Here is a 27808-nt window from a genome sequence, read left to right as displayed (position 1 = left end):
TACATTTCTTACATGGAACAGTAATGAATGGTGAGATCGATCTACATTTTCAATTTTAAGTACTTTTAAGTTAAAAAATTTAAGCTGCAATGGCAGGGACCAGAGACAAGGACATACTAATGACTCCAAACAATCCAGCAGTGGTTTGCCAACTTGAGGATTTTTTTTTTTTTTAAGATTTTATTTATTTATTTGACAGAGAAAGATCACAAGTAGATGGAGAGGAAGGCAGGCAGAGAAAGAGAGAGGGAAGCAGGCTCCCTGCTGAGCAGAGAGCCCGATGCGGGACTCGATCCCAGGACCCTGAGATCATGACCTGAGCTGAAGGCAGCAGTTTAACCCACTGAGCCACCCAGGTGCCCCTGTCAACTTGAGGATTAAACTGCATTTCAAATATTCCGTTGAAGACAGAAGGGAAGTGTGTCCTTAATTCTTTTTTTTGTTCTCTATAAAGTTACTCAAAATGAAAACATTTTAGGTGGGTGCAGCCTCTCTGTCACGACCCATCCTTTTGTGACTCTGAGGAGCTAAGGCTTCACTGCACCACGAATCACATCCCATTTGCTTGAAGACAACTTTGGTCTCAGAGACGTAATAACAACAGCCCCTTGATGGTAATCATCTTTAAAATGGGACCTACTAATTTGAAGGGGAGATACTACTTTTCCTATAAAACACGAATGCTTTAAGTAGCCTAATTTGCAATGTCCAAAAGGTGACAAGAGCCCAGATGTCCACCAGGGGAGGAGCAAAGAAGCAAAACGGGGTGTACGCACACAGTGCAATAGGATGCGGCCTTGACAAGGAAGGGGGGTTGGACACGCACTACAGCGTGCATGCAACTTGAGGACATTTTGCTAAGGGAAATAAGCCAGCCACAAAAAAGACAGACACCGTACGATTGCACTTGTAGGAGGGGCTTGGCGTGGTGAAGCTCAGAGAGACAGAAAGTAGAAGCGCAGTGGCCAGTGGGGAAGCAGAAGGGAGAGTCACGTCTCAGGACTACACAGATAAAACCCAGTAGATGGACGGCGGTGATGGCTGCACCCCACGAGTGTCCCAAACTACACCCTGAGACATGCTTAACGTGGTACTTTTTCCGCTGTAGGTTATTTTTATCACAGTTGGAAAAAAAACGCATTTTTTCAAAATGGTCATAAAAGACAAACATTATCCTAGAACATGAAATTCCCCAGAGTGCCAGAAATGACTAAGCCTACAGGGGCTGGCAGCCTGAGACAAGGGGGCAGCTCTGGGCAATGACATAGGGAAGGTGTCGTGGGCAGCGTCATGCAGTTCTGTGACCGAGCACCCCCTCACAGTTTTCTCCGGCTCCGTCCATCCACCTGCATGTACGTTGCCTCACTGGCCGCCGCCGCCAAATGTGTGCTTGACTCACTTGGGCCCCACCCATCCCCATTGGGAAGGAAAAGTGAAATGATGTGTATAGAGCAGCAGCACCTGAACTCGCAGAAGATGGTTCCGGAAGGAAATAGAGCTAGGACAGCTTCTGCTGTCATAGGCTCACAGCACAGAAAGGAACAGCCCTGCCTTTCACAGTAAGAGAGGTGTAAGAACAGGTTCCATTGCAGATTAGCACAGGAACAGGGATCCTCTGGGGTGCAGAGGAGCCCAAATGAGACACTGCATGGGGCTCTGCTGGGGACAGGGCTCCTGAGCCCCGGGGCAGGGGACAGGGAGTGCGGGGGACCAGCCCCATGGCAGAGCAGACAGAGCAGCTGCTCAGATGCTGTGAGGGGAGGGCAAGGACCTCAGGTTCTCTGCGCTGCAAGAGGGGGAGCTTTTCCTGGGGGGGGGGGGGGGGGGGACGGTTCTAGAGCTCAAAGACCCCTTCACTAAAGCACGTGGTTAGTATTCAAAACAAAGGGCTTGTTGCCCCACCAGGCTGAGCCGATAAGGACAGTCACTTAGCAACCAGTTCATGGGTAGTCTCTGTCTCACCGTAACTAGAGGAAGACGAGTTGCTAGTCAGTGAGGGATCTGGAAAGTACTGCCAGAGGAGTAATCTGGGGAAGGCAAAGGAGGTGAGTCCCAAGGGCTCTAAGTAGGGACTTCGCGCACGCCCGCCATCCACGAGAGTGCTGGAGTCGGAGGCCAGGAGCAGACTCCGCATCCTTGGCGGAGAGCGGGGGAGAAGAGAGAGCAGAAAACTCTGGACTCTGTGGTCCCAGACTTGCCTGAGTTTTATTATCATTCCAGGCTCGCTATCAAGACTGAAACAATTCACTGTTGTGAGTTGATGATTACATAAATATTGAAACTCTCAACCATGAACGAAAAGTTACTTGCTGGAGAAAAAGCCCTTTCTCATAAAAATGACCAAGTGGTAACATTTTTCTACGATTTTTACCTTTGTTGGAAGCTTTTAAAATCAAATTTATGGTGAAACAGTCCTCAGTTCACCATAACCATCAGTTCATCAGATTCTTTTATTATGTTCTTTAAAAATAGCAAACAAAACCATTAAGAAAAGTGAATACTACCCCCCAAAGATAAAGCAGACGGAGTGCTTTTGTACTTTACATAGTACTTTCACATATATTTTTGATTTGGTCTCTCCCATTAAAAAGAGGTTTTTAGGGGCACCTGGGTGGCTCAGTGGTTTAAGTCTCCGCCTTCAGCTTAGGTCATGATGCCAGGGACCTGGGATCGAGCCCCACATCGGGCTCTCTGCTCAGCAGGGAGCCTGCTTCGCTCTCTCTCTGCCTGCCTCTCTGCCTACTTGTGATCTCTGTCTGTCAAATAAATAAATAAAATCTTTTTTTTTTTTTTTTAAAAAAAGAGCCTTTTAGGGGTGCCTGGGTGGCTTGTTAAATATCCAACTCTTGATTTAGGCTTAGGTTGTGATCTCAGGGTTGTGAGATTGAGCCCCAAGTCAGTCTCCACACTGGTGTGAAACCTGCTTAAAATTCTCTCTCTCTCTCTCACTCTCTCTCATGTCCTCTGCTCCTGCCCCGAAAAGAGCCCTTTAGAGGCAAAACAAATGTTATTATTTTTTCTACAATTTGGTAAATAATCTCAGTCATGAGACCATGTAAGATCTTTAATTATCACAGATAAGATAACTGGGAGACTTTCTAAATGGCACGAAAATGTATTGGTATATTTTAAGAGGGTTCAAGATAAAGAAAAGAATCTTTCCTTTTATTAACTATGATGTAAACTGCAGCTCTACTAGCCAGACCACCCGTTATTCAAGTTTTCCAAATACTTGTGTTAAGTGAGTAGAGGGAGGGTAAGAGCCATGATGCGGAGGTATAAATCATACAGAATTCAAAATTTATACCATATGGTGTTATTAATTATCAGTAGTTGGTTAATCTCAAATGAGGCAAAATTTCAAAAGCCATCCACAAGTTTCAACATATGCTAGTGAGGTCGAAAGAGGACCACAAACTTGACCACAACCTATCAAAAAAAACCTCAAAGATACTACCAGTGATATTTTTAAGATATGACTCAGGAAATCTAAAGCTACTGTAACATTTAAATGGAAGTCGATATGAAAACGAATTTTACATTTGCATCTATTTGAAAATCCACAGGAGTTTTCCAGTGCATAATGGAAACAGTGTTTTTACTACCAATGATAGTTTATGTGTACAAGAATGTTCAGAGCAGCCTAAATTATGATTTTACTTGTATGTGCTTTTTTGAAAGCACACACCTCATTTTGCAGAATTTTAAATTCAACTTTGTTCATCTTTTAGATAAAACAAGAACTTGAAATTTCAAGTGAAACTTAGATACTATTAGGAGAGGGAAATGGACAATGAATTATAATCTTCTGTTTGGGAGAGTTTTTTTTTTCTCTACAGTCATTCAACAAATATTTGTGCACCAGCTCCGTGAACTCTGGCAAAACGCCTGCCCTCTGGAGCGTAGGTTCAGGTGGGGCGACCTAAATAAAACTAACAGGGAGAATACAGATGTGTTAGATGGTGATACGTGCTAGAGAGAAAGAGCGAGTAGAAAGTATGGAGGAGGGGGCCTGCAATTTTAAACAGGGTGACCAGGGAGGACTCACAAATGCGGTGATGTTAGGTGAAAGCTGAAGGAGGTCAAGAGAAGAAGTCATGGGCACATCTGGGGGGATGAGCCTTGCACTCGGGGTCAGCAGCAAACTGAAAAGCCTGAATCAGCACAGGATGGTGGACTGTGGGGACACCAGTGACGCTGTGTGGCTCCAGCAGAGCGAACCAGGGTGAGAAAATAAGAAACTGAGGCCAGGGAGCATGTCATAGGGGAGCAGACCAAGTGGGGACCTTGGTAAGGGGAAAATGCGGCATTTACTGGCCACTGGAAGGTTTTGCACAGGGTCTCCTCCACTCTTAAAAAGGATCTTACTAGACCTTGTGTTGAGAATAGCTTCGGAGGGAGCAAGGACAGGGACAGAAAGACCCTACAAAGGCTCCTACAATAAGCCAGGCCAGGTAAGACCATGTGGCTAGACCTGAGTGGGAGAGTGGAAGAAGCAGGAAGTGGTGGGCTCAGGTCATACCCTTTGAAAAGAGAGGTTAGCAAATTTTCTGATTGGATGTGATTTTGAGAGAAAGGGAATAGTCAAAGATGCCTGCAGATGTTGGTTCCAGAAGTGAAAGTGGCGTCATCATCCCGAGATGCGGAAGCCTGTGGGCAGACACTGTGGGGAACACTGTGACGGCTCGTTTTGGAGACATCAGTGTTGAGACACCCAGCAGGCACGCACGTGAAGGTATCAGGTGGGGAGACGCACCCGTCTGGAGCCCAGGGCACATATCTGGGCTGGAGATACAAAGGGCAGGAGTTGTGGGAGCAGAAATCACACTTAAAGACAAAACTAAGATTTCCAAGGGGTTCAGTGAAGGTGGACAAGAGGGCCCAGCACTGAGCCCCAGAGGCATCCCAAGGCACAGAGGTGGGAAATGAAAAGAAGACTAAGAAGGAAGTCTGTGCGGAAGGGGGAAAACCCCGGCAAGCATGATCTCCTGAAAACCAGTTCAAGCAACTATGTCCAGGAGGAGGGAGTGCATCCCCTGTGCCCTGCGCTACTGCTGGATCAGATCAGTCCAGAGCGGAGCAATGAGTATCTAGCCTGGTACAGGTGACCTTGAGGCGTGCTGGGGGCACGTGGGAACAAAAGCCCGATGGAAGTGGGTTTAAGAGAAAATGGAAGGACTATTTAAAGTAGTTAAACTCAGACCGTTCGAAAGTAGAACGGTGGTTGCCAAGGGCTGGGGGAAAGGGGGAAATGGGGAGTTACTATTTAGTAGGTCTAGAGATTCAGTTCTGCAAGATGAAAAAGTTCTGGAAAGTGGCCTCACCAGCAATGGGAATGTATTTACTACTGGTCTTTACACTTAAAAATAGTTAAGATGGTAAATTTTAGGCTATGTGTATTTTACCACAATTAAATTGTTTTTACTTTAAGGAATGAGAGAGAGTATGGAAAGAGACAAATAAGTTACAATGAGTTTAAGCAAATCAAAGAGCCTGTGGTAGAGGGGAGACAAGAAATGGGATAGAAGCTGGAGGGAAGGTCCTATCAGAGGAAGAAATACCAGCATGTTTGTATGCTGATGGGGATCACTTGGTGAAAAGGGGGAAACAGGAATCAGCAGAGAAATGAGACAATAAATACAGTGGTGTTTTTCAGAAGCGGAGGGGAGCTGAAGCATCAGTCATGGTCTTCCAAAGGAAAATGGACAATTCTTCTCTAACAGAGGGGGTGAGGCAGTGGGTATGGGCACAGATGCAGATAACTGAGTAGATGGGGCGGAAGGGAGACAGAGAAGTCTCCTCTGACTGTCTGTGAGCCCGAACAGCAGAAAGGGAGAGAGGAGAAGATATTAAAGGTTTAAGGAAAGACAAAGTATGAAGTAGCTAATAAGAAAGCGGGAAAGCGAATGCACTCAACAAATGCAGAATGACAGCCAGATGACGTTCAGGGCCCACTTGAAGTGTGTGGGCATGAACAGGAAGTGAGGCCACTGGGATGGCCATAGTCCTATGGATGCCTGAGAGAAACGTGTGTCTTTCACTATTAACTCAGTCTTGTTCAACCTCAGTACCTCTGCCTATCAACAAGCTCAGTCTGGAAATGTAAAAGTAGTCCTGCCTTATATTTTTCAGCTCTGATCCCCAAGCACATATATAACTGGAAAGAGCCCAGCAAAATCACCCACGTAAGCTTGCTCAGCGGGAAGTCACAGATGCTGGAGGGAGACTCCCGAGGGCTGTGTGGCACCTTCCCAATCCCTTCCCACATCAGGGAAAACCCTCTACCCGGTCACTCTCTCACTCATTTACTGGCTGTCTTCTACAAGACAGACACACCGTGCCCAGTATTGTATGCAGTGATGTGAATTTAAGACTCAGTTCAGAACCTCGAGTGATTTACGGAGTCCAACTGGGGAGGTAGAGAAATGAACAAAAGAAAACATACAATGGATTAGACCTAAATTTGTCAGCCTGGTTAAAAATACCAATTCTGTATGAAAGCTTGAAAAAGGATTCAGGACCTAGAAGCTGAATCTCCAGACAGGTGGACAGAGATCCCCAGGGCAGAGGCAATAATTCACTCCGGGCTAAAACATGCAGCCTGGATGAAGAATGCATGGATGGAGAAGTGTGTGGAGGAAGTGTGACTGGCATTATGGCCGAGGCACATGGAAGTGATGTTGAACAGGGATCCACGGAAGCAGTTGTCCAACTGCAGCCACAAAAATCCAGGTAAGAAATGAGGAGGGTTTGAAGTAAGGTGAAGAAGTTGATACAGAGAAACGGACATCATCGTCACCATCCTCACCACCACCACCGCTGTCGCCATTATCGTTAGGACGGGATGGACAAGGGAGACACGTATGAGGTACAATTGGCAGAGCTTAGCGATCAGTTAAATACAGAAAGCGAGGAGAAAGAAAGATTGAGGGCATCTCGGGATTTCTGTCTTGGAGAAATGCCTGGAAACTTGCTACTTGCTCAAAAGGAAAGCTGGGAAAGAAACAGGGTAGTGGTGGGTTAGAAGAGTCACGGTGACCTTAGTTAAGATAAGTATGGAGTAGCCAAGCAGAGTGGTCTGTTGGTCACTGGACAGAGGGTCTGGAGCCATAAGAAAGGTGTTGGTTAAAGTGTAGATTTTTGTTTTTGTTTTAAGATTTTATTTATTTATTTGACAGAGAGAGAGAGAGAGAGATAACAAGTAGGGAGAGAGGCAGGCAGGGGAGGGGGGAAGCAGGCCCCTCACGGAGCAGAGAGCCTGATGCGGGGCTCGATACCAGGACCCCGAGATCATGACCTGAGCTGAAGGCAGAGGCCCAACCCACTGAGCCACCCAGGCACCCCTTAAGTGTACTTTTGAAAGACATCAGCATATAAATAAGGAGTTGCCATACATGATGTCATCCTGGAAAAATGTGAAAAATGAGAGAAGATGAACTAGAAAACAACCTTCTAGAAGCTTCTACCATAAAGCAATGCCTTTCTCTTTTCCATCACAACTTCTTGAAGCCTAAGGGCTTGGCTCCATGGCCCAAGCACAATGGTGAGTCCTGGAATTCAGACTTCCTGAACCCAAATCCAGTGTTATGTCCACGACAGCACTCTGCCCACATGTTTATTATACAATTCAGTGATAATAATGGTATTATGCTGATAACCTGACCAACTGAGTGTCAGGTGATAACAGCATTATTTGCTACGTTGTCACTCACTCATTAGGAACCAATCATGATCCATGCTTAAGAAATGTGTATTCCTCCTTAGGGTCACTACCAATTTCTAAAACAACAAAAATACCGAAGGCTAAACTATGAAGGCAGTTGAAAAGTTTGACTCCTTCCAGAAATACTTCCTTGGGCAATTTTTTTTTCTTAGCCCCCAAAAATACGAAACAAAGAGTGAACTGTCTACAAAGTGCCTGGTTTTCCCATTTTTAAAGTTCACATTTAGCTAGGACAGCACAGATAAGAAAGACATTTTTGTGATGGTGACTGAGTATAGTATATTCTATTGTAGGAACATGAATTTTAAGGCTGGAAATAGTTTATTTCAGATGATTTCCGCATCCTTTTTTACAGATCTAGTTGGAAGCTCCTTGTTGAACTCAAAAGTAAAAGATTGTTGTACAATCTTTATTGTACAAATTGAGACTGTTTTTATCACTTACCAGAAAGTATAACAGAAATGTGATTTATCTAGCTTATTTAAGAAAATATATTAAACTCGCATATTATTTTCGAACATATCATTTCTAGAAGATTTAAATGTAAACAAAATGTTTCTTTTCTGGAGACTTCCCTTTTCCCTCTCATTGTGATCACATGATCTACTCATCTAGACTTCATGAAAACTAATTGTTGCTATCATATTTTTTTTAAAGTAAGAGCTTTTATCAAAGGCTCTGAAAAGAGTTAGTGTTTGTGGAATACAGTCAGAAGTCTCCACCCTCTCTAAGCCTCTTGCATTATGCTTTAACCATGAAAACTAAACAGGTTTTATCTTTTCATTATTAATTGCTTTGTAAACCATATGAAATCTAAGTCTTGGAAAATCTCTTCTTCCCCTGCAGCTCCAAGTACATGTTAGTCCCATGCTAAAGTGGACACAAGAATGAGGAAAATTCCAGTGTCTGCACTGAGAATTCTCTAGGTCTCCACATGGATTCAGTGGGCGACAGTTGCCACCACCTACCCTTTCACATAATACACACAACAGACATAAGGACACCAAATGCAAGTCAACCAGGACGATGTGTTGTCATGGTGTGTAATCACCACTGAACACCTACAGTGGCCTGGAAACAATGAGTGTCTTCTAGAGACTCACTCATAGTCTCATAAAAACTTCATGGGTGTGTTATCCCCACTTGCAGATAAACAAATGGAGACACAATAATTCCACCCATTACACAAAGCCATACAGCGGCCCAGTCAGGAGTGTGTTTAACACGACCTAACTTCACACCTAAAAATGGTTAAAATGGTAAATTCAACGTTGTATATTTCCCACAAGAAAAATTCATTTAAAAAATCATTAAAAAAAAAAAAGATTAAATAGCTAGATCTGAATTTGACTCCTTCTAACAAAATTAATTCTAGGTTGGTTAAAAATTGGAGCATAAAAAGAAACAGGAAAGCAACCAGGAAAAAACTTTGAAAAGTTGGTGTTCAAACCAAAGTCATCTAGCTTTAGAGTCCCTTCTACATGCTGACAGTCGCTCACAAATTGCTATTTTATAGGGGAGACTGCCCAAAGTGCTCTATATAGAGCGCCATCACCATCATCAAATTGAGTTTCATGAGAGCGCGGCAGTACCTCTTGGCCCGCGGGAATACACAGAATGCCCCGGGCCCATCTGGCTGCGGAACACAGGAAGGGCATAGCCCAAGACGAGGTCAGAAGCCACCTAGCAAGCCTCAAAATTGCAGCAGGTTGTTCACTGCAGAGACAGTCACTCTCCAGAAGCTTCCAAAGGAGGCTGTATGTCACACGCACTCGGGAACCCACTTTTGGAGCCTGTAGTTTTGGGGGGAAATGTTTGCTATGGAAAGGACGCAGAAAATAAGCACACTTGTGTTTTAAGAAACCACATGCATACAGCAGAGAACAAACAAAATTACAGTTTTCCAAAATACCTCAGAGTTGAAAGCTTGCAAAAAGCCTCAAATCTTTCCTGCAGCTCTAAAATAGAGTCCAGAGGGAGGAAGGAGGGGGCAGGATCCCAGTTTTGAGGTCTCCCAGTGGCATCCAGACAAAAAGAGTCCCAGATCTAGGGAGCACATGTCTTCTTGAAGGCGGACCCAGAAGGTAGCTGGGAGGGACTGCACTCAGCCAGAGAAAACCTCACCTCCTCAGGCGTCTTACATAAACAACTGCCCACCTTGTTTATTTTACCATTTCTCATATACTATATTAATTAGTACTTTCCCACCATTGTTCTGAATATCAGTTTTAACTGCCTTCAAAAAAGAAGGAAAGTCAAAATGCCCTTCTTGTCCATGTAAAGCCTGGATGCTGAGTATCATTTCCACTTAACAAACAATGCAATCCTTTCCCCCCACCCGGTATCTTACTGCACACCAAAGCCTAGCAGAGAGCAAGTGAAAGAGAGACAGAACTGACTGTTGGGTGCGGCTCTCATCAAACTGTGGGACTTCAGAGATAAGGTAAACGTACCTTGGATTCTTACACATTGGATCACGGAAAAGACGACACATATTTAGATTTAGAAGATCCTGTGTTATGAAAGCCCAAAGTCCAACCTTGTTAAATCTCAATAATCAATGTCATTCTTCGATCCACTTGCTGAAGAAGTAGTCGTAATATATCGTAATAACCTTCCATAATCTCGGAATCCAGGGCCACAAGGGACATGCCCATTGATATAACTTACAATCAACTGTCATTGGGTAGGAAGAGAACAATATTCCTGCCCCATCCATCTGCTTTCTGCCCACCAATTATGCTCCAGGGATCCAAATCCTAGATAAGCTCTGAGACGTCCCATATGGCCATTACCATCAATTTTCAATAAGCATGCTCAGAGTGAGTGGCGTGAATATTGTAGGAAAGGAAAGGAAGCAGATGAAAGGAGAGAGGAGGGGAGGGAAAGGGACGGGAGAACAGAAGAGAACAACAGCAACAACACAACTCAGGAAAAGAACAGGACAGAACAGGACAGGATAGGGCAGAATGGAAAAGGAAAAAAAGACCCGTTGCCCTGTGGTTCTAGGAATGAGGTCTGTGGACATCGCAGGGACCACCCTCACAAGCCCCAAGGAAAGCTCTGTATCCTTCCCTTGCCCCAAACTCTCCCGCAGCCTCGCTCTCTTTCCCTAGCTTCACACCATCTCCACGTAACCAATCCTGTCCATTCTTTAAAGGGCCGCTCAATCACCACCCACTCGGGGACATCTCTGTGCCACCCAGCTTTGAGGGGTGTGTGCCCTCCCTAACTTCTGCAGGGTGGCCCAGACACATGGCTCTTACTCAGAGTCCTTACCCTGAGGTTAGTGCCTGAGAGCTCCTCTAGCAAGTTACACCCAGGCAAGAACACAGGACACACATTCCAACCTGCATTGCTGGCTACTAATTCATAGTCCTGGTCCTAGTTAGTCCCATTTTCCAGTCTCTCCTATCACATCTTGTTCCAGTCCCAGAGACTCTGAAAGGCACAAACCATCCCCCAACTTACCAGCCAGAGACCTCCATGAGGTCTAGGGCTACCCTGATCACCCACATGATGGGCCCTGAGGATGGTGGGAGGCGTGATGAGGACAGAATCAAGGTCACGTTAACTGGATTTAAGGAAACCCAGTCAATCGCCCATGGATGTTTCAGCCAGCCACTTTCCATCATTTTCAACCTTCTAGGAACTGTGCGGCTGGAGGCGTGAGTGATGTTTTTTCTGTTTTTGATGGACACAAAATGCATTTCCATGGGATTAGTATAAAAAAAGTTAAAACTAAAAATAACAAACAAGGTGTAAAATAAATAAATAGATAAATAAATAAATAAATAAAAGACAGAAAGGCTACAGATTCTGAGAAGACAGTGGCCATTGGTCCTGTTCTGTTAATTGAGGGAAAGGTGTCTTTTGCCCCCACAAAGGATTCTATCCCATCTCATCAGTTTGCCTTTCTGCTCACCGATTTTGGCCCAGGTTCCACACCCCTCAGAACCTCTGCAATTTTGTTATAGGCTTTTGTCACATGTCTTTCATAACCTACCAGGAAAAGGTATTAAATACGGTTCTCGGGAAAAGTCCTCTGAGATAGCTCTATTTACTTTCTAGCATTCAGGAATATTACTCAAACATATGAATTCTTTTAAATGCAGAATGAATAAGCGTTCCACAGACTACACAGTGAGGCTCATACTCCTCATCAGCACCAGAGCCCACATGCCCAGTCCCCTCAAGGCCAGAGCCTGCTGGGCCCTCAGTCTTGCAAATGCCCCTCTGGAGGGCACCTGGGTGACTCAGACGGTTAAGCTTCTGCCTTTGGCTCAGGTCATGATCTCAGGGTCCTGGGATCAAACCCTGCACGGGTCTCCCTGCTCAGCAGGAAGTCTGCTTCTCCCTCTCTCTCTCTGCCCCTCTCCTTCCTCCTCCCCCTCCCCTTCTTCCTTCTCTTCTTCCCCCCTTCCCTTTCCCCTTCCCCCTGCTTCTGCTCTCTCTCAAGTAAATACATAAATTCTTTTTTTTTTAAAAATCTCAAAATATTACCTAAAAAAAAAATAAGTGCCCCTCTACACAGGCATGATTCTCAGAGACCCTTGCTCACTTCCCTCCCATGTCCCAATCCTGCCAGCCTCAGAGCCTCCCTTCCATCCCCTTCCAACAAGCAGCCCACGTTTCTTAATAAGTTAAAGTCAAGTTTATCCAAATACATATGTATATATGTAATTCAACATGTCCTCTGAACTGTGCTACTATTTTTACTCTGGTTTTTACTGTCTTTGTAAAGTAAAGCAGCATAGATTGCGAATGGTCGGCCCAACCCTGTATTTCCCATTAGCCACATTCAGTCGCCTATGTGATTTTGCAGAAGGGGAGGTTTTCAGAATGTACATAATGTATATATGTAAATATGTATATTAGGTTATAGGAGAGATGCCTGTAATGGTAATTCGGGCCATGGAAATGGAGAAAAAGAGAAAATAATGTGGGTGCCTCAAGGATGTCACATGGGTCCAAAAACTACAAATGAAAAGGAAAAGCTAGAAAGAAGGAATTATATTTAGCTTTTCAAAATATGCTATTGTTGTAAGTGATCAACAGGCATCGACCATGTCTAGCCAGGAACAGCACTGGCAGGCTCCCGTGGAAAACAAGCTGGACACTGCATCCTTCTTGATCTTTGCCATAATGTGTGTGTGTGTGTGTGTGTGTGTGTGTGTACACACACTGCAATAAAGCACGGTGAACTGGGATTGAAAAAGAGGGAGAAGGAGGAGGAAAGATTGGGAAAATAGGCAGTGATCTAATAATTAATATAGTAAAACAATGGACAAAGTCCTGGGTTCTGTCTCCCATGTGCTCTGTGCCTTGCATCATTCATTTCCTCCTCTGGGTCTCAACTTCCCCATCTGTTAAATAAGAATCTGATCTTATCTCAAATGCCATGATACTAAGCAAAAAGGAAGGAATAGAAGCGGTACCATCTCTTCTCATCACCTTAGTTCCCAGAAATATGTTGGGTTCTGCTTTCACCATGTTCATGTTTATAAATACAGAAGCATACAGATGCTTAAGATGAACAGGTCACCTGGGTCGAACCGAAACTTTCCAACTGGCCAAGAGATCACTATTATCAGTCCTACTTTTCCCAAGTAGTACCTTTACAAGTAAATGACAGAACCAAAACCCAAACCTAAGCCCAACCAACTCCAAATCGAAAGCTTCTCCATTTTACCATACTGTCTAAATAAAAGATGTACGAGGCATGTGGTAACTCCAAACCATTCCTCAAACTTTAATTTGAAGAACATTTATGAAGAAGTAAAGGAAAATGCTACCCAGTAGTATTTATTTCATTTAGAATAAAACAGGAAGTCAGGATATTATGATCACTTTCATTTTTGTTTATTGGGTTTCATTTTTTGTTCTTTTTTGCATAAACTCTCTGATGGGGGTGGATAATAAAAGAAGACAAAGGAAAGCAAGGGTGGCTGTTTATTTGATATAATATAAGTCCTCCTTTCTCTCTGGTCTTTAAATTTAACTAAAATAAAAGAGGAGCAACAAAGCCTCTGCAAGAATTTTATTATGATCCACCATGCCATCCATGGTCACTATTAGTATCATGTGGACTGTGCTTCAGAAAGACCACCCAAGTCTGCATATGAAAAGGGCTAAAATGGCTGTAGTGAAAATCAAGCCTAATATTACACAATTTGCACATAATCTGTCATTATCAAGGTTGCCAAGCTTAAAGTATAATTAAATAGAAACTAATCAACACACAAAGGAAGTGTTCTACTTCACAGCTCCTTGAATTACCAAAAAAATTACTCAAGACAGGACCACATGTTAAGCACAGTGGAAGACATTAAATGATGAAAGATTATTAAAACATCTTCTTACAAGTTCCACTTCCCAACAGCAGTTTAACTCAATTCAACCCATATTTATAAAACGTTCACTCCGTACCAGGAGCTGTCCTATAGGGATACTAAAATAATGGAGCCCAACTCGGCAGTGACTGCTTTAAGATGTATATCAAGGGATGACCCCATCTTCAATAGGACACAATATAGCCATTGCCACACTTCAGAAATGAAACTTTTCATCTTCTATAGATAGTTGTCATCCATCCACCCACCCACCCATCCATCCATACATACATACATACATCCTTCATTTAATAGATTTTTTTGTGCCTGTGCTGGGCCTTAGAGATTTAAGGGTGGAAACACACTGTTCATGCTCTCAAGTACTCCCACTCCAGTAAAGAAAAGGAACCAAAACACAGAATGAACCATAAGAGCAAGCAGATTTTAAAAAGTATCCTTCACTGGAGAGCCATGTTCACAGCAGCCTAATTCACAATAGCCAAAAGGAGGAAGCAACCCAACTGTCCGCCTACAGATAAATGGATAAATAAGATCTACATAATCTATCCATACAATGGAATATTATTCAAGCTTAAAAAAAGAAGTAAATTCTAACATAAGCTACAACTTGAATGAATCTTGAAGATGTTATACTAAGCGAAATAAGCCTGACACAAAAAAGTCAATTACCATATGATTTCACTTCTAGGAAGTAGAACTCATAGAAACGGAAAGTAGAATGGTGGTTGCAAGGGGCTAGGGGGATGGGAAAATGGGGAGTTACTGTTTAACAGGTACTGAGCTTAGTTTTTTGCAAGATGAAGAGAGCTCTGTGGATAAGTATGGTGATGGTTGCACAATAATGGGAATGCGCTTAATGCCATGGAACTGTGCACTTCAAGATAGTTAAGACAGTAAATTTTATGTTCTATGTATTTTACCACAACTAAAAATCTAAAACACACACACACACACACACACACCCCAAAACCAAAAACCCACATCCCTCGGTTCTACGGCACTCCTCCCCATTGAGAGTTGGGGTATATGTAACTGCCCCACACATGAGCAGGCCCTTGTGACCGTCTCAATGAATATGGTGCTGCTAATGCAACTGTATGTGACTTTCAAGGCCAGGCAGGTTCTACCAGTCCTCTTGGGACAGGCTCTAGAATCCTCTATCATGGAAGAAGTTCAGCTACCTGAGGCCACCACGTGGAGAAATGAAGAGAGAAAGGTACCCCAGGAGCTCCAACAGTGGGACTCTTCCCTGCCCCAGAACCAGATGGTGAGCCAAGGAACCTCTGAGATGAAGTGCCAGCCACCCTAAGACATTAATCACATGAGATACCAGGCAGAACTCCCAAGATGTGCCCTCAGATTTACACGCAAAATAAAATGATTGCTAATGGTCTATGCCACTGTTTGGGATGATTGGTTCCACGGCAATAGAAAGCTGGAACACAGAGGTATGTAGAGGATGACGGTAGGGCAGTTTGGATGAGGATAGTCCTAACTGGGACTGGGGGAGTCAGGGAACGGGAGACACTTAAGCTTAAACCATGCCAAGGGTATCACTGAGCATTTGGGCCAGGGAGAGGGCTGGCAAACAAAACGGATAAAAGCATGGTTGCTGGTAATCAGGGGCATATGGATAGAACGTGGTCAGAAGAGGCTGAACAGATGGTCAAGGGTCTCTGCACACGTGACCCAGAGGCTGTGGGAGGTACTGAAGGTTTTTGAGTAAGAAAGTAACAGGAAGAGTTTCAGTGGTAGGAAGATCGCTGACCAAAATCAATCGGCTGGATACAGCATTCTATTCCACAAGGAAATTCTCCACAAGTAACTAGGGTTAAAATAGATCTTGAAAAAATGATTGACCTATTCAGAGTCATTGGATTAAACTCACAATATTGAGATTCTGTCATCATAACACCACTAGATCATTCCAAAGGTGTTAATACTGTTTTTCTTTTTTCTTCATCGTGGCTAAAAAAGATTGTGTTCCCAATACAAGCTGCTGAATTTTAACTTTGCAAGGAGCTCTCCTCGCCTGCCTTGTCTCCTGGGACTTTCCCACAACAGAATCCCTCCATGGTCTTTGGATTCTTGCAAGATTTTCCAACTCTCGACCAATTCAACCCATCATTTATGTCTTCTCATCAAAGAAAAATGAAAGAATACACTCCCCTGAAAATGGGAGATTTGTCAGTTGCAACAATCCAAGTCCTAAGGCGCAGAGAAGAGCTAGGAATGGGGGGAGAATGAAGGCATGCCAAAGCACTGTCATTCTGAAACTAAGTTAAATGTGACCTGGCTAGGGGCGCCTGGGTGGCTCAGTGGGTTAAAGCCTCTGCCTTCGGCTCAGGTCATGATCTCAGGGTCCTGGGATCAAGCCCCGCATGGGGCTCTCTGCTTAGCAGCGAGCCTGCTTCCTCCTCTCTCTCTGCCTACTTCTTTGCCTTCTTGTGATCTCTCTCTCTGTCAAATAAATAAATAAAATCTTAAAAAAAAAAAAAAAAAGGGGGGGGGGGGACCTGGCTAGTTCTCAGTGTTTTCCTTAGTAAGACATAGAACACATCTGTTCTTTTTTTTTTTTTAATTATTAACATATAATGTATTATTTGTTTCAGGGGTACACATACATTCTTAAACTCCATACCAATCAAATCAAGCACCAGAGAACAGAAATGAAGGAAGGAAGCTCTTACAATGGAGTGTGTCCTATTTTTGCCACCAAATCTTAAAATCTCATATAAACTCACTCCTGCAGAAAATTTATAGCACGTTAAAAACAGAGACGTGGTAGCACAAATTATTTTCTGAGTCAAGAAAAGGGGGCAGGGCAGCAGGAGTGAAAAGAATGATAGGATTGGCACAATCACTAATGGAAGATGATGGCCTTAATTAAACATATCCCTGGAGGAAAGGGTTGACTTTGAACAAAAGCAAGTGACCCTCCAAGGATGAGTAGAGTTTTAGAAAGGAAGCTAGAGATTGTGGATATTTTGCCTGGCTAGTATTGAAAAGCTCACATTTTATAAACATTTTACTTAAAACTCTTAAACTGATCATGTATTTGTGGCTTTCCTGATCCTATAAAATATCTGCTTTTATTAAATACTTGCCTTCCCCTACCACTACCATTCTTAATGCCAAGGCCGCTATTCCGTCTGCACATTCTAATAACCGCAAGCATTATCTTTCACCAAGACTGTGCATTATTATTATTACACCCCAGAAATTGCTCCCAAGATGAAGCAGGATTCCATTAAACACACCAGCTGACAGGTCCCAGCTCCCACGGACTCAGCAGCCCTTCACCAGCTGTTCTTGCTGGAAGTATAATGGAAAGCTCCATCTGAGATCTCTTGCTCAATTTCAGACAGGCATCTTTTAACTCCACTAAAAGCTTCCAGCCCTGCTTGCTCTGGGACACATGCCAGCGGGTTCAGCTATGACACCATGGGTCTCTCTCCAAATGGTGCTTCCCAAAAGGCTCCAGCTCAACGAGCAGGATGATAGAAAAACAGAGCCACTTTACTGAGATAACTAATGGCAAACTTTTTACAAAAATGAAACCAAATGTAAAAGGATCATAACGGTAAAGTCCAGCCTTACCACGGTGCTCTTGCGAGCACGACCACGGTGCTCTTGAATGTTGCTGGAAACTTCTGCAGACTGTGGAGGATGTTTAAATTACAAAGTAATTTTCTTAGCTTAATTTCTTGCATACGTTAGTTGTAAATAAGCAAACACTCAGAGAATTGCCAGTTCCCTTTCTATTATGCATTCTTTAATTCTTTGACAGCCTCCCTGGGGTTTATTTAAAAATCAGCATTGTTTGAGCGGTACTGGTCACTCTAAGTCTAAAAGGACTCAACTTTCACAGTGCAGGAATCCTCAGGAAGCCTTGTGGATAACTGGAGATGCAACCCACTGACAAGAGTTCTGCAAGTTAATGCCTGCTGCTTGTGATGTCATCAGGATTTGCACTGATTTTTAATGAGCTTCTGCAGGCAAAACACTTGCAGATGCTTGTCTGTTAGAAAGATGCAAATCACACCCACCCAAGCTAGAGAATTAAAAGCTATTTAATAGCTGATTTGGTACAACAGTAAATTATTTTATTGCCTTTGGAGAACTCTGGTGTCAGTGACTTAGTTAAGGGTATAATCTATTAACCAGTCAGGTGGTTGGCCAACTGGCATTCAATCAACATAGAAGATACAGGATACTCTGCCTTGGGACAAGCCATACAAATGAGAAAGTTCTTATTTGGATTTCAGTTTTTACAAGTTCTTCATTTCACAAAGGTTTCATCACAGGGTTTCTTGAAATAGCAACTTCTGTCTGCACATTTCACTTAATTCAATTTACTTGGGGCTGATTTATTTATACACAAACTTGCATAAATGTTTCTCTTACACAAAGTAGAATAATTCAATATTTCTTTTACGTTTGGAGTTCAATATCTGAAACACAGACATCATTACTCTGTATCTTATCCATCTTTTAAATCCTTCTAGCTTCCAAGAGCATAGAGAAGGGGCTAGATGAACATCTGCAGGAACGCAACGTTGGGAAGGCAAACTTCCCCAAGCAGCACCCTCATCCTCCTGATGAGTTTTCTATTTTATTATCATAATACAGTGTAAAAAAATACAAATTGTTTAAAAACCATTATCCTGGGGTGCCTGGGTGGCTCAGTCAGTTAAGTGACTGCCTTCGGCTCAGGTCATGATCCCAGGGTTCTAGGATCGAACCCCACATCGGGCTGTCTGCTCAGTGCAGAGCCTGATTCTCCCTCTGCCTGCCTGTGCTCGCTCTTGCGCTTTCTCTCTCTCTCTCTGTCCAACAAATAAATAAAATCTAAAAAAAAAAAAAAGGATCTAAAAACCATTATCCTTACTGATTACCAGAGAGTTACTAATGCCCTATGTTCCTTGATTATACTGGGCTTTCTGTGTCTTTAAAATATCAAAGGCATTTCAGTGTCAAATTTATTCAACTGTCAATACTGCAAACATCTAATGAAAGATGTACTCTTTTACTGAGAAATCTAGTTAAGGCAATGCAGAGTTCCATCATCGCTCACCTTTGTCAAAAGCTTTCTAACTAGCCCCTTACTCCAACATCTCCCCTCACCTAGTGCCCCTGGGAATAACTTGTTAAGATACCCATAGAAGCCTGTCAACTCTTCGGCCTCATCTCCCTCATTCATCTCTTTTACTGTTTCCTATTGCCCCCACCCAAAGTCTAGACTTGTTTACACAGCCTTCAAGTGCCCTACACCCAGAACTGAACTCTATAAGAGTCGGCTTCATCTGCCTTCATTCAGCGGGCATGGTGTCCTACCCTGTGCTAGACGAAGCAAGCACTGGATCTGAAGCCACTCAGAGCTACGTGGGAAGGACGGGTGCACGAATGGACATGGAAAATACACTGGGGCACCGCAGTGCACCTTCCACAGACTGGCAAGGGTCATTTTGCAGGTGGAGAAATCTCTGATTCACTCTACCCAAATGACACTGGAAGATCTTCTGTCTGGGCTAGGGAAGAGAGGATGGGAAAGCTGCTGGGTACAAGAAAATGGGCTCATACACAGCTCTACCACCCTCAAAATGTCCTGGGTGCTGAGGTGCAAAACATGAAGAGAAGGGTCTACTGAAGAGAAGGCGCATGGGCGGGCATGGCAGACCAACCCCAGTCCCTGTTCTCAGAGCCCCAATGTACCTTAAACTCAGTAAGAACTCAATGAATGTACCATATTTCTTAACCAAGAAAGATGATGAGTTCCCCATATGCAATAAAGTATCTCATATATTAATTAATTATTTACCCATGTCTCTGTAAAATGGGTAAAAAAGAAATGAGGGCTAATTGAGTATAGTTAGAACTAAAATTTAAATTCAATGAGAAGCATGGAAATGTCCAATTCCAAAGGCAAAATTCTCTATAAATAATAGGGCAAACAGCAAGTTCCTCCAGACGTTGACCACAAAACTCACCATTGCCTCACGAAAACATGGTGGCTCATACACAGGTCACTTCACCATGACATAGCTCCATGTTCCGATTAACTACCTAATCAAGGTTTTACGACTCTGTCATTTGAGCCCCTTTGTTTCTGGTGGGGATTACACAGGCTCCTGATTTACTCTATACATTTCATTTTTTTTCCTCAGGAATTAACTGAACATAAATGCATATACCACAGAACAATGAACATAGCACATCACCATTAGCATAAAAACAGAAAGAAAATTATATTCTTTTGTATTTTTGGTAGAGCTGGAAATATATGCAAGAAACTGATGACACCAGTTCCCTGTGAGATGACCTGCATGGCTGGGGACAGACATGGGAAGGAGTTTGCCCTCTGTCTCCTCTGTCAAATTTGGAAAAACATAAATGTACTAGTGAGTCCAAATATCTTAACAACCAGTATAGACAGCAGAATTACATTACCTCCATTCATAATTTAAATTATTCCTGAGCCAAAAGTAAATTAAATGCACTCTTTCTCTTGAACGTATATTTAATCCAATATTAAAAGGATTATAATGCAATCCTGCTATTTTAGAAAATGTGTTACTGGCAGCAACACAAAGACTGAGTATGTGGGTGTAGAATTTAGGAAATGTCTCAACATAAGGATCTATTTTGGCTAAAATTCTCAGCACATGAAATCCACAAGGCTCACAATTTGGTCCATCTTCCAAAGGAAAAACAGTAGTAAAAGTCACGCCAATCCACCAGCCTTTCATCCAAATGTTCACTTTCCTTTCTTCTGACTTCAAACACTGAGCTTTGTGTGTGATCTCTAAGAATAAATTACCCTGAAGATGATTTCTGTACTGAAGTAGCTTCTCTGTGTATAACTTATCCATTTCCTAGCTTCGGTCTTGTAAACCCACACCCTAACTTTGAGCCTGTTCTGCTGAATAATTCACTCCTTAATGGATTTCCTGGAAATACTTCGGTCACTGCCTCCAACACAACTTCTCAAACTAAAAGAAACCAGAAGAAATTGTTTAAATGAGAACTTAAGACATGAAGCTAGGGGTGCCTGGGTGGCTCAGTGGGTTAAGCCTCTGCTTTGGCTCAGGTCATGGTCTCAGGGTCTTGGAATCGAGCCCCAAATCAGGCTCTCTGCTTGGTGGGGAGCCTGCTTCCCCCTCTCTCAAATAAATAAGATAAAAAATCTAAAAAAAAAAATAAAAAGACATGAAGCTAAAGATCCCAGGAATCTGACAAGATCTTTCTAAAAATACTTGTAAACTAGAAACTACCATGTATAAAGTAGTTATTACTTTACCTAATAGTAATAAAAGAGTAAAACCCACACGGGGAAAACATAACAGAGGGAAAGCTACAGAGGCAGGAAAATTCTACTTTAATAACAGAGGTCAACTCCAAGCCTCCTCAGGGGCAAAACTAGACAAGAAAACATGGCTGACAAGGGAGAAAATGTACAGTCACAAGTGGAAAACAATCCTTTCATGTTACTCGGGATACACTAAGTTTGTTGTTATTACTGTTTTGTTTTATATTAAACTTGGGCTTCAAAGAAAAGTCCACTGAGAAACTTCACAAGGGAGCTGGTACAGTATGTCAGTGTCCTCAACATCATCTCCATGGTGAATGACAAAGATGACTCTGTACAATCATTTGCAGCAAACTTTCTTTTAAATTGAGCAAAATTCAGTGCAGTCAACACAAAGAACAATTTGCTGTGTACCAGACTTTGCTAAAATTCGAAGTAGCTGTAATTTCATCTATGTGAATACACACGTACGTAGCTCACATAACACACTGAGGGCATCACTACCAGGGCAGAAAGATTCTCAAAGGTAAGACCTGTGTCTGATTTCTCTTTGTGTCCAAGTGTCTAGTAAGACCCAGTGCTCAGCAAACTCTTGAAAACATTTACTGAATGAATGAATGAACCAACAAACAAATGCAAAATGAGGACATGAAACCCCATCATGATGAAAAGAAGATTCTGGGGCTTATCTTGGATGAGAGATTTTATTCTTCTTCAGGAACTTTCTTTCTAAAAGCTATCGTTCTCTATGGAGAATCTGAGTAAATAAGTAGAGACAAAAAAAGACAGCTTAATGGCAGAGAAAAGGCCTGGCATGTGTCTTTCAAAGAGAAAAGTTAGGGAAGAATTGGTGATGTCCAAGATCATGAAACTGACCTTCAGGGGGCTTGACGTGGGGACCTGCCCCATAAAAGTCTTACTCCGGGTCACACAGCTGCTTCTCTCAGCCGCCCTAAGTAGCAAACAAGACTACACAGCTCAGATGACCCCTTATGAGCTCCCACTTCAAATGTGCAGTCTCTAGCTCACAAAAACACAATGTTGGAAGGGACCACACTGATGAGCCAACATCCTGATTTTACAAAAAGAAAAAGGGAGTTTCAGACAAATGAAGTGACTTGCCCACACAGCTAGTAAGTAACTGGTCCGGGATGAGAACCAAGATCTCCAGGACCCGGGTCCAAAGTTGTGTCTAATTCGCCACACTCCCCTGCCTGAAATGAAAGGCTGACTCGCTGACTATTCCCGTCCAAAGCATCCAAGTATAAACAACCAGAAACAGCCCACAGAGCTGTTCACCTGACACAGACGGCCAGTTCAGTTCAAAACTGAACCCTGTGGAGGCGCCTGGGTGGCTCAGCGGGTTAAGCCTCTGCCTTCGGCTCAGGTCATGATTTCAGGGTCCTGGGATCAACCCCCACATTGGGCTCTCTGCTCAGCAGCGAGCCTGCTTCCCCGTCTCTCTCTGCCTGCCTCTCTGCCTACTTGTGATCTCTCTCTCTGTCAAATAAATAAATAAAATCTTAAAAAAAAAAAAAAAAAAAACTGAACACTGTGTTATGCCACTGCCGAAAAACACAAATTAAAAAATATTTCAGATCAATTACCTTCACAGAGAACACAGGAGATGTATTCTGGACTACTTTAAAAAAAAAAAAAATGAAATTTTCACTCCTGTTCTTCAGGATGATACTACTTAAAGTTCTCTGGGGAAAATCTAGAAGTAAGTGACTCAAGAAGTTACACTTACTTTCATTTAGGAAATGCATAAAATAATAAACATCAGCATCCACTGCCACTAGCTGTGGACACCCCACCACACTGTCATTATTATTTACCTTTTTTTTTTTTTTTTTTTGCATGTCAGGCTTACAACCAAGGACTGGAGTGACAGATACTGTCATCTGAAGGACAGAGGAAAAGCCATCTGTCAGATGGCAGTTCTGTTTTAAGCTTATTTTGATAGCAAATAGGTAATTTTTTATGCTTTAGTCTAAAAACCTAGTTTCAAGGTCTCTGTCTCTGTTTCATGCCATTTGCTTTCAAGTTTTATTTAAAAGTTGGTCTTGTGCCCAGGTAGACTCATCTGGGAAGAGAGAGTACTGACATCAGGGCACGGGGCTCGTACTGTTCCAATTCGCTAAATAAAGCCAGTTCCCTTATCTGCAAAAGTGAAACTCACTCCAGGATATTTTTCTTTTTCCAACACACCATTCCTCTGCCAAATGTGTTACCACAACTTAATTCTCAGTCTCTTGTTTGCATTTCCAAGAAATGTGTTTAATTACTCTAGGAGGGAAATGTAAGGCAGCTACTCAAACTGTTTACAAACCCTAAGTACAAGAGTTGCCTTATGGGGGGCATAGAGGGTGGGAGAGACAGAGAGGTCCCAGGAGCGGCTTTGCATCTCTGCTGATGGGTTTTCCTCACCAACACTCAGAATATAAAACTTCAGGGAAATGTTTCCATCAAACCCTTAATAATAGTAAGTGATTTCTTAAGACGACCTGCACAGAATACCATAGTTGGGCATGCGCTGGAAGAAAATACAATTGAAAAATATCCATTCTTGGGAACAAAAACATTCCTGAAACTCTCACGCTTGAAGTCTCTTTTATTCTGAGAAACAATAACACAAATGCAGGTCCCAGGACATATCAGCGAGGAAGGTCGGGACGACTGAACAGAAGGAAGATGAAACTGGGCTCTTACAAGGTGAAAATTGCTGTAGTTGTATCTTACACCCCCCAGCCATGGAAGCAGTGTTTTTATGAGTTAAGAACTAAATCATCAGAGCAAGAACTCAGGCTCGCTGCTACGCAGTGAACTGATCGGTATAGACGTGAGACCAGTAGAGCCCTAAAGAGAACAGCACCCTGACAATTACATTTATAAGGACGTGTGGCCATGGAATGAGGTCAGCGTCCCCGAGGCCCAAATGCCAGACAGTAATTCTGAACTGGTTTTCTACATTATAATACAACTCCAACAGGATATTCTGAGTCACTGTCATCTCTTCTCAGGACAGAATGTTTTGATACTGCATGTGATATACAATTGAGTAGGTCCATCTTGTGTCATTATTCATCTTGAATGTCCTAATACCCTTCCTTCCTTTGAGTTTGGCAGCCCCCACCAGAGAGTGTTAATGCAATATTAAACAAGGATGCTGAAACAAGAAGACTCCACCAATTACTCATTTTCAAAGGAAAAAGAAAAAGGCCATTCAGAAAACATGACTCAAGGTAACATTCTAGATGTGATTGGAAAATGGCATCTATCACTAGAGATCAGATTTTATTAAGACTTTCTTTCTTAAATGTTTCCTTAGTCATGGACGTTCTTCCCTCTAAGAACAGTTTGGTTTTATGAATTCAACATTCTTTTAAAGCTTTTTTTTTTTTTTTTTTTTTTTTTTTTTTTTTTAATTTTAGAGCGAGAAAGAGAGGGAGAGCAGGGGAGGAGCAGAGGGAGAGGGACAAGAAGACTCTGCACTGAATGGGGAGTCCGAAGTGGGACTTGATCTCACAACCCCGAGAATACAACCTGAGCCAAAACCAAGAGTCAGATGCTTAACCAAATGAGCCAGCCAGGTGTGCCATGAATTCAATTAAAAAAAAAAATTTTCTGTAATGTCCGTTGACAGATGAATGGATAAAGAAGATGTGGTATAGATATATACAACAGAATATTACTCAGCAATCAAAAAGAATGAAATCCTGCCATTTGCAAGACATGGATGGAACTAGAGGGTATTATGCTAAGCAAAATTAGCCAATCAGAGAAAGACAAATACCGTATGATTTCACTCATATATGGAGTTTAAGAAACAAAACAGATGGGACGCCTGGGTGGCTCAGTTGGTTGGACGACTGCCTTCGGCTCAGGTCATGATCCTGGAGTCCCGGGATCGAGTCCCGCATCGGACTCCCAGCTCCATGGGGAGTCTGCTTCTATCTCTGACCTTCTCCTCGTTCATGCTCTCTCTCACGGTCTCTCTCTCAAGTAAATAAATAAAATCTTTAAAAAAAAAAAAAAAAGAAACAAAACAGATGAACATAGGGGAAGGGAAGGAAAAATAAAGCAAGATAAAAACAAAGAAGGAGGGGTGCCTGGGTGGCTCAGTTGGTTAAGTGACTGCCTTCAGCTCAGGTCATGATCCCGGACTCCTGGGATAGGGTCCGGCATCGGGCGCCCATCCCTGTGGGGAGTCTGCTTCTCCCTCTGACCTTCTTCCCTGGTATGCTCTCTCTTACTCACTCTCTCTCTCAAATAAATAAAATCTTAAAACAAAACAAACAAAACAAAACAAAACAAAAAGAGGGAGGCAAATCATAAGAGACTCTTAACTATAGGAAACAAACTGAGAATTGCTGGGGGGTGGGGTAACTGGGTGATGAGCATTAAGGAAGGCACTTGATCTAATGAGCACTGGGAACTGATGAATCCCTAAATTCTACCCCTGAAACTAATGATATACTATATGTTACCTAAATTCAATTTAAATTAAAAGAAGTTTTTAAGAAGCCAGTCTACTTTTAGAGACCTCTAAAGTAGGGATAAAGGGAGACCTCCATCACCAGCATTCTGCGTTCTGATGTTTTATAGCTTGTCACATTTGTAGTTATTTCCATTATGCCCTTGCTTTTGGTATGCTTGCAAGTTTTAGGAGAAAAAATCCTTGCCGCCTTGTTTTCCACTGCACTCCGGTGCTCAGAACAGTGCCAGCAAATAAGTAACTATTTGTGGGGAGGAAAAAAAATATTCTCTGTACTATGATTTGTTTGGCAGATGTTTTTGACTTAAGTTTTATGATTTTGTTCAGTATCATCTCTAAACTCTTTTTATATTCTTCTTCTAGTCTTTCCCTAACAATTTCACCTCTCTGAAACCAGACAAAAGGACCCCAGAATTCAGTGATTGCTAACCATCGCACCACACTACTACCTCAAATGGCATAATTAATGAAGGCAGCATCACCAGATTAAAACCCACATAACCTGGCTCACCAAGAAAGGGTAGGCAGTATTTATGAAACAAAACAAACTGCTAATGTTTTTAATGCTGAAAAAGAATGTGTTTGCATGAAGCCATTTAAAAAAACCTGAGTGGGAAGTAGGAATTCTTAAGACATTTAGGAATGTATCGGACTTGAGTAATCAATACTATGGTCACCTTACTTACCTTGCATCTATAGGAATGCCTTCAACTACAAGTCACAAAGAACCTATTTCAAAATGGCTTAAGCCAGGCCCTGTGTCAGAACCAATTAAATCAGATTCTCTGTGAGCACAGCCCAAGCATCTGAATTTAAAGCTCTCAGCAATTCTAAGGAAGAGCCAGGGTTGGGAAATCAAAACTCTGGCAAATCATGTTTTAGATTACATACGTAAAGCAATGGAAGGGAGAGGCCTGAGCAAAGCTGGGTTTTATTATCAAGGGAAAAATGACTGGGATGGGGGAGAGTGATGGCTAATGCAGAAGGAGCAGAAAGAGGTAACTAAAAATATAGAGGCTGATGGTTTGATTTAAAGGAAACCAAAAATCTGCTAATACCTATTATGACAATCTAAAACAGACTGCAATGTAATCTATTTGTAATCTACAAACCTGTAATGTACGATTTACAGGTTTCCACAGTTTTTCATTGGCTTTCACTAAACTATGCCACCTGTCACTGTACATATACACATATCCATTCCACCAGGAACATTTATAGTTACTTAATCATTCCATCATATGATTTCAATAGGTCAAAATGAAAATGATTTCTTTAAATTTGGGGTCTTCAATAATTGAACAAGTACATCAACAACAAACTATATTGCCTGGGAGGTGAGTAGGATATATCACTGGCTTTCAGCAATTTACATGATCTACCAAGGTACATACATACACATATATTTACCCAGGGAGCCTCAGAAATAATCATCACATTGTGTGATTTCAAGAGGTCAAAATGAAAGTGTTTTCCTTAAATTTCAGTTCTTAACTGACCAAATGCATGAACAACAGAAAACACAGCCTTAAAGATAAGTAAGGGAACAGCTCTGTTATCTTCAAAACACTTAAGTGTTTTCTTGGAAATCATCTGCCTATCTAACAAGACCTACACACATAGTACAGAATTTTCCTTCTTCTATGACTTTGCATTGAAAAAAAAAAAAAAACAAAACTAAGCCTGCTTAAAATGAACAGCTCCATGCGTATTTTGGCTACTGTGGACATTGTTGCTATAAACATTGGGGTGGGGAGCCTGGGTGGCTCAGTGGGTTAAGCCTCTGCCTTCAGCTTACGTCAAGATCTGGGATCAAGCCCCGGGATCAAGCCCCAGATCGGGCACTCCGCTCAGCAGGAAGTCTGCTTCCCCCTCTGCCTGCCTTTCTGCCTACTTGTGATCTCTCTGTCAAATAAATAAATAAA

The 27808-nt window shown here is 42.4% G+C and overlaps 1 protein-coding gene across 4 annotated transcripts in view; it reads right to left on the bottom strand.

Moving 5' to 3' along the window:
* LRCH1 (leucine rich repeats and calponin homology domain containing 1) overlaps positions 1 to 27808 on the bottom strand; it is a 201253-nt gene that overhangs the window by 113877 nt on the left and 59568 nt on the right. The window lies entirely within an intron of this gene.

Source organism: Mustela lutreola, chromosome 13, assembly GCF_030435805.1.
Source record: "Mustela lutreola isolate mMusLut2 chromosome 13, mMusLut2.pri, whole genome shotgun sequence".
In the NCBI taxonomy this organism is placed as follows: domain Eukaryota; kingdom Metazoa; phylum Chordata; class Mammalia; order Carnivora; family Mustelidae; genus Mustela; species Mustela lutreola.
This window is presented reverse-complemented; position numbering and strand designations above follow the sequence as displayed.